The sequence below is a fragment of the Loxodonta africana genome, chromosome 4, assembly GCF_030014295.1.
Source record: "Loxodonta africana isolate mLoxAfr1 chromosome 4, mLoxAfr1.hap2, whole genome shotgun sequence".
Lineage (NCBI taxonomy): Eukaryota > Metazoa > Chordata > Mammalia > Proboscidea > Elephantidae > Loxodonta > Loxodonta africana.
Genome location: NC_087345.1, coordinates 82,956,914 through 82,964,576, shown reverse-complemented (window position 1 = coordinate 82,964,576; position 7,663 = coordinate 82,956,914). Strand labels below are relative to the sequence as shown.

The 7,663-nt window shown below is 35.8% G+C and overlaps 1 pseudogene; it reads right to left on the bottom strand.

Annotated features, from left to right (window-relative positions):
• Positions 1-4,991: 4,991 nt before the first annotated feature.
• LOC100665284 (olfactory receptor 6C2-like) lies at positions 4,992-6,489 on the bottom strand (annotated as a pseudogene).
• Between the last annotated feature and the right edge of the window lie 1,174 nt (positions 6,490-7,663).

Here is a 7,663-nt window from a genome sequence, read left to right as displayed (position 1 = left end):
GAACAGTTGATGGTCTGTTCCACAGTTTGCCCCTGCCATTGTGACTGATGATATTGAGTTTTTCCATTGTCTTTTTCCATAGATGTAGTCAATTTGATTCCTTTGTTTTCCATCTGGTGAGGTCCATGTGTATAGTCTCTGTTTATGTTGTTTGAAAAAGGTATTTGCAATGAATAATTCCTTGTTGTTGTTGTTAGGTGCTGTCAACTCATAGCAACCCAATATACAACACAGCAAAACACCACATGGTCCTGTGCCATCCTCACAATCATTGTTATGCTTGAGCCCACTGTTGCAGCCACTGTTTCAATCCATCTAGTTAAGTGCCTTCCTCTTCTTTGCTGACCCTCTACTTTCCCAACCATGATGTCCTCCCAGGACTGAGCCCTCCTGACATGTCCAAATTATGTGAGACATAGTCTCACCATCCTTGCTTCTAAAAAGCATTCTGGTTGTACTTCTTCCAGGACAGATTTGTTCATTCTTTCGGCTGTCCATGGTATAGTCAATATTCTTCGCCAAAACCATAATTCAAAGCATCAAGTCTTCTTCTGTCTTCCTTATTCGTCGTCCAGCTTTCACATGTGTTTGAGACGACTGAAAACACCACAGCTTGGGTCAGGCGCACCTTAGTATTCAAGATGATAACTTTGCTCTTCAACACTTTAAAGAATAATTTTGCAACAGATTTGCCCAATGGAATGCATCTTTTGATTTCTTGACTGCTGCTTCATGGGTGTTGTTTGTGGATGTAAGCAAAATGAAATCCCTGACAACTTCGTTCTTTTCTCCATTTATCATAATCTTGTTTATTGATCCAGTTGTGAGGACTTTTGTTTGCTTTATGTTGAGGTGTAATCCATACTGAAGGCTGTGGTCTTTGATCTTCATCTGTTAGTGCTTCAAGTCCTCTTCATTTTTAGCAAGCAAGGTTGTGTCTTCTGCATAAGGCAGGTTGTTAATGAGTCTTCTTCCAGTCCTGATGCTCCATTCTTCTTCATATAGTCCAGCTTTTCAGATTATGTGCCCAGCAAAAAGATTGAGTAGGTATGGTGAAAGACACAACCCTGACACACACCTTTCCTGACTTAAACCGTGTGGTATCCCCTTGTTCTCTTCTGATGACTACCTCTTGATCTATGTATAGTTTCCTCATAAGCACCAGTAAGTGTTCTGGAATTCCCGTGCTTCACAGTGTTATCCATAATTTGTTATGCTCCATACAGTCCAGTGCCTATGCATTGCGAATAAAATACAAATAAACATCTTCCTAGTGTTTCCTTTCAGCAAGGGTCCATCTGATATCAGCAATGATATGCCTCATTAGCAGCTGAACCCTTAACCACTGTGCTATCAGGGTTCTGAATTCACCTACACAAACACACACACAAAAACATCTTCAACCAAACCAAACCACTACTATCAAGTTGATTCCAACTCAAAGTGACCGTATAGGAAAGAATAGAACTGCCTCATAGGGTTTCCAAGGCTGTAAATTCTTATGGAAACAGACTGCCCCATCTGTCTCCCACAGAGTGGCTGGTGGGTTTGAACCACCAACTTTTTGGTTAGGAGCCAAGTGCATTAATCACTGCACCATTGCTTACATTAAAAGTTCTCATCTAAGAATATTGATTGCCTTTCCTTTGTTCAAATTATCTTTATATTCTCTCAAAAAAAAAAAAAAAACCTATGTAAGTATTTTAAATGTGCCCCGTATCTTTCATGTTTTATTTATTCTTTTGGCAAGTAAATGCTTGCAAGGATTATAAATAGTGATATTTGCTCATTGGTTTCTAGTTGCTTGTTGGTATTATAAATAGTGTATTGATTGCTAAATATTTTCCATTTGTTCAGCCAGAGTACCAAATTCTCTTATTCTACCAGTTTCCTATTGGAGTTTCTCGAGTTTTCTGAATACGTAAGAATATCATCAGTGGAAAAAGGATGTCACAATTAATCAATTTTAAGACACCATCAATTGTACCACATGTCATTATTTTATGTACCAGTAATGGAGAGAAAATATTGTCAACTAAACGATGAATGAAGCCAGATGCTGTCCATTGGTCACTTCACTTCAGAGAAGTAAAATGAAACTTTATAGTCACTCACATGTAGTACTTTCATATATCATTTTTCATATTTATTCTGATTATTTTGTTGTCTTATCTCATTGAATTTCTAAGATTGTACAATGAAGTATTGAATATTTCTGTTTTTTATTCATTCGTATTCATTGAGGAGGGATTTATCTATGCTATTGAGCTTTTCAAAGAACTAGTTTTTGAATTTCTTTAACTTATTGGTTTCATTTTCTACATTTATTAAGTTACATTTCCTCCTTATTCTTAATTTTTTTTTCACATTTATTAAGATAAGCATAAGTCCCTCTCTTTTATTGTAGTTTACATTTCTGTAAATAATGGATACATTAAGATAGCAGAATTCCTACTAAGTATAGGTTTTTCCATGCTGCAAGTAATTTGTAATATAGTGCTGATATTTCTTTGTTTTCTGGATACTAATTAGTTGATTAGATGAGAATACCTTAGTTTCCAAAGAATTATATTTGTGTGGATCTTTTCTGTACTTTATATCTGATAATTTAACTAGTATAAAAGAAGTTGGACTGGAAAAGCTTAATTTGTGTCAGATGGAGGCAAAGAAACCCATCCAAACTCATTGCCTTTGAGTCAATTCCCACTCATAGCTACCCTACAAGACAAAGTAGAACTGCCCCATAGGGTTTTCAAGGCTGTAATCTTTATGGAAGCAGACTGCCACATCTTTCTCCTATGGAGTAGTTGGTCGATGGGAACTGCCAACCTTTCAGTTAACAGCCAACTGTTTAAACATTTTGCTGTTCCTTTAGATGTAGATATTGGTATCAAATACACTTGAGAAATACTATCCTGTGATCCATAGCCATAAAAGTGGCAGACAATATTTTTTCAAAAAAAATTGTAATCTTTCTAGGAAAATGGTCATGAATTTTAATCCAAACTTTCATTAAGAGTGCGACAGTTTGTCAGTTTTCACTTTTTGCTGAGGAGCCCTGGTGGTGCAGTGGTTAAGGGCTCAGCTGGTAACCAAAATTCAGCAGTTCGTACCCACCAGCTGCTCCACAGAAGAAAGATGTGACAATCTGCTTCTGTAAAGACTACACTAAAACCCAACAAAGCCTATTGCTGATGAGTCAATTCTGACTCATAGTGACCCTACAAGACAGAGTAGACCTGGCCCATAGGGTTTCCAAAGAGCTGCTGGTGGATTGGAACTGCTCACCTTTTGGTTAGCATCCAAGCTCTCAACCACTGAGCTAATAGGACTCTCCCCTTGAAACCCTATGTATGGTGCAGTACTACTCTTTCCTATAGGTTTGCCAAGAGTCAGAATCAACTCTACAATCGGTGGTGTAACTAAGGGAGTGTGAGGGTGGTTGGACCACACTGGGTAACATTGTCAGAGGGGGTGACACCAGAATGACTGTCTACAAAATTTTTGTGCAGTTTTTCAGCAGAAATTTATTATTTTTTATAAAAATATTCCTTTAGTTAGTTATAAAGACAAGAACATTTTTTATAAGAGTAGCTTACGTGTATCAATATATCTACAAGGCTACAACTCTATGCTAATTTACTTTTTGAGCTGTCTAATGCCCTCTAGTCAGAGCACCTGCTACAAGCATGAGCTGTAGTTTTCGTTGCTGGCGATGTTTTCATGGTCCCTGATTATGTTAAATTTTCTGATGATTTAGCTACAATATTGTGGTCATTAGTATTTGTGAACCTATATCAATAACTTTTAGGAAATGAAGTACTAATTAAAGGAAAAGAAGAAGTAATACATGCGAATTATGATTTACAAGTAACATTAGTACAAAAACACGTTACTAAGGGTTTTGTGTAGCCTGGTACGGGAGGAGGTCCATGGGGTAGGGTGACACCATGAGTTACTAAACTCAGTGACACCAACCCTAGTGATGCCACTGACCACAGTAATATGTTTGGTTTCTGGTTTTGAACTTTCTGCTGATGTGTCATTGCAAGTGCTCTTATCGCTTTGCTCTTGAGACTTTAAACTGAAATCCCTAACATCCGTAATGCAATGCCTTGCTCTCAGTCTCCAGTCCACGTTCTTCTGAGCACCTACCAATTTGTAGATTATTGCTCTACTTTTATTTGCATATTTATTTCTGACACCCTCTACTTATGACTGCAATGTTTTTAGCAATAGATTCAAATTAACTTTTACTAAAATTTATCCAGCATTTTTATATTTTTGTAATAGTAATATTCCCATGTCATTTTAAACATCTATTTTATCAATATTAAAAGTGCTATTCTCTTCCTAGACTGTTGTTCATATTTTTACATTATGCCATTTTTGTCCTTTTTAGACTTACATAAAATGACTCTTATTTAAGATGTTTGAATATCATTGTTACGTGTATTTATGTAGAATTAAAAGGGATTTTACCCTATATTTGCTGGACTAGATAATGGTTTTTATTATACCTTATAATTTAATATTATGAAGTTAATTTCATTTCAAATAATAAATTTTTGAGAAATCTACTTCTATATTCTCTTAACAAGATGTAAAACATTTTCAGGTAATGGTATGAAAAATGAAGATACAAGAAAGGCTTGAGCAGGGTTTGTGGAAGTTATTTTAAAAAAGGATTGATAAAATCAATGCAACTAAAATATTAAAAAAAAAAAAAACCTGCCATTGAGTCAATTCCAACTCATTGCAATCTTATAAGGACAGAATAGAACTGTCCCCATCAGGTTTCCAAGGCTGTAAATCTTTAGGGAAGCAGTCTCCCACAGACGGTAATTTTAAATCGCCAACCTTTTGGTTAACAGCTAAATGCTGTAACCACTGTGCCATCAGCTGAAGTATAGAAGATTAGAAATACATAAAGGAAAAATATCTGGGGCCATTTACTTTTTGTTTTGAAACATTCTTAAAAATATTTTCTTTTACTTAGTTGAGAGTAATAGAAGTCTTTTGATTGAGCACTTCAAGGCTTTCTTAACTTGGTTGTTCCTCAGAGTATAAATAAATGGGTTCAATGTAGGAGAAACAGAAGAAATAAGCAGCGAAACCACTTTATTAATGGTCACTTTTTCCTTTGCTGTAGGATTCATATAAATGAGAATGCATGTGCCATATGTGATGCAAACCACATCATGTGGGCAGAACAAGTTGAAAAGGCCTTTTTCCTTTGTTGGACAGAGGAGAATCTAAATATTGTTCTGATGATACTAACGTATGACAGAACCACACAACTAAGTCATATTTAGTGTCAGCACAGCACAGATGATAACTGTCTGTTCCACAGTCCATGTTTCTGAGCATGAGATTTTCACAAGGGGATATGCATCACAGACAAAATGGTCAAGCACCACGTTAGAGTCACAAAATTCCAGATTTAAACCCAGGCTTAGTGGTGGGATTATTACACAGAAACCAGCCATCCAACAACAGATAATGAGAATCCTGCAGGCTCTGCTACTCATTATGGTCATGTAATGCAAAGGTTTGCAGATGGCCACATAGCGGTCATAGGACATGGCAGCCAGGAGGAAAAATTCTGTTACTCCACAGAGGTCAGTAAAAAACACTTGGATCATACAGGCATTATAGGTAATGACCTTGTTACCTGTTGCTATGTTATACAGGTATCTGGGAATGCAAGCAGAGGTGAATGAGGTCTCTAAGAAAGAAAAATTCTTTAAGAAAAAGTGCGTAGGTGTTTTCAAGTGGGAATCCACAAAGGTGAGGGTGATGATGGTCAGGTTCCCAGTTACACTCAACATGTAGGTGAGAAAGAGAAAGATAAAAATCAGAACCTGCAGCTGAGGGTCATCGGTCAGTCCCAGCAGAATGAATGATGTTACTGTGCCGTTTCTCATCACTGACTCCTGACTTCTCTCCAACCTGTATGTGGTATTCAGAAAATGTTTCTTACAGATTGTTTTAAATTTTCAAAAAGTTCAACGTATTTGGCTTTTTTCTTTAGTAGACTTTTTTTTTTTCTTTATGTTTTTACTTCCATCCTCTGCTTAGGATTTTCTCATGTGACCAAAATAGATTGCTGAAGAAGTGTAATTTTATGGGTAGCAATATTGTCCTTTGTCTCTCAAATATTCTTCCCTACTCACCAACTAAATCAAGAAATTGCACCATTGCTTTTATGTCTTTTCTTGACAGTGGGTCTTTCGTTTTCTTTCTTTAAACAATGCTAATACATAATACTTAATTTGGTCTCCCTGTACAGATTCTAGAGGAGAGCTTGAGGTCTTTGTTCCAAACCAAGTTTTTTGTCTGTTAGTTTGCTTTTAGGACAAATGTGTCTTATTCTTATAAACAACTCTTGGTTCTCTACACAATCCACATTTTTCTGACTTTGAGCACACATTTACTTTACTGACTCTTCTTTACATTTACTGCTGACATAAGTGATAACTGCCTTCTCTTCCCTCCCTGATCTTCCAGTCAAATGAATTGTTTTATGTCCATTGTTGGTATTTACTAATAATAAATGGAGTATTGAATCCAGAAGACAAGAACCTTCAGATTCTGAGTTTGTGATAAGCTGCTCTACAGAATTTTTTCAGGCTTTAATCATTAATTACACTGGTAGAGACTCGAATGTTTTCAATATGCAATCAATATCTTGAAGTTCTCTTAAAAACAATTTTTTTTCTGAAGTTCTCTTACATCAATGAAAAGAGAAACTTTTCCCTTTGGGTGCCCAGCTTGTTTTATGAGCAGTCTCACTTTATTGTTTAACTTACTGTCAGTAGCTGGGTGAATAGTCAAAGCCAACTCTGCCCCTGCCTCGGTAAGAAAGCACAGTAAGTTATACAATAAAGTGAGACTGCTCGAAAAACAAACTGGGCATCCAAAAGGAAAAGTTTCTCTTTTCACTGATATAAGAGAACTTCAAGATAATGATTGTATATACGGTCGCTATGAGTCAGAATCGACTCGACGGCACTGGGTTTGATTTTTCTTGGTTTTATTCACCCAGCTCACAGCTACCAAGACTGGGAAGAAGCACTGATGAAGGCTCATGGTTTACCTGAAAGTTATAAACTTCAACTTACCTCTCGTTTAACAACTATCAATGATTGATATCAATTGAACTATAGAAGAGCTATATTATTTGCAGCCTGTCTACCTTTCTTCTATCTTTTTTTCCTGATCTGTCAGGTAGTCAGTGCATTACTATGAAACCTTATGAAGCCCTTTAAACTTTAAGCATTGTTCAATCCTCTTTTTTCTCTAAGATATTATAACTTATTATGTAGTGGAAGTTAATAAACAGATTTATTCTAAAGTGTAACTGAGTAATTGCTTATTCTATCTTTCAAGCAAATGTTCAAAATGAACACAGGGTTCTTTAACGAGATGTTGCCACTTGTTCATATGTTTCTCTACATATAAATATACTGTTTTTAATTGGAAGTTGAATTGTGACCAAATTTGCCCTTAATATTTTTTATATTAAGTTAGATGAAAATTTATTTACGTATTTAATGCATTATAAACCTGCAGACACTAACATTTATCTACACAAGAGAAATTTATTCTAAAAATAACATCTCAGAAATATACTTGGATATATTAGAAAATATATAAATTA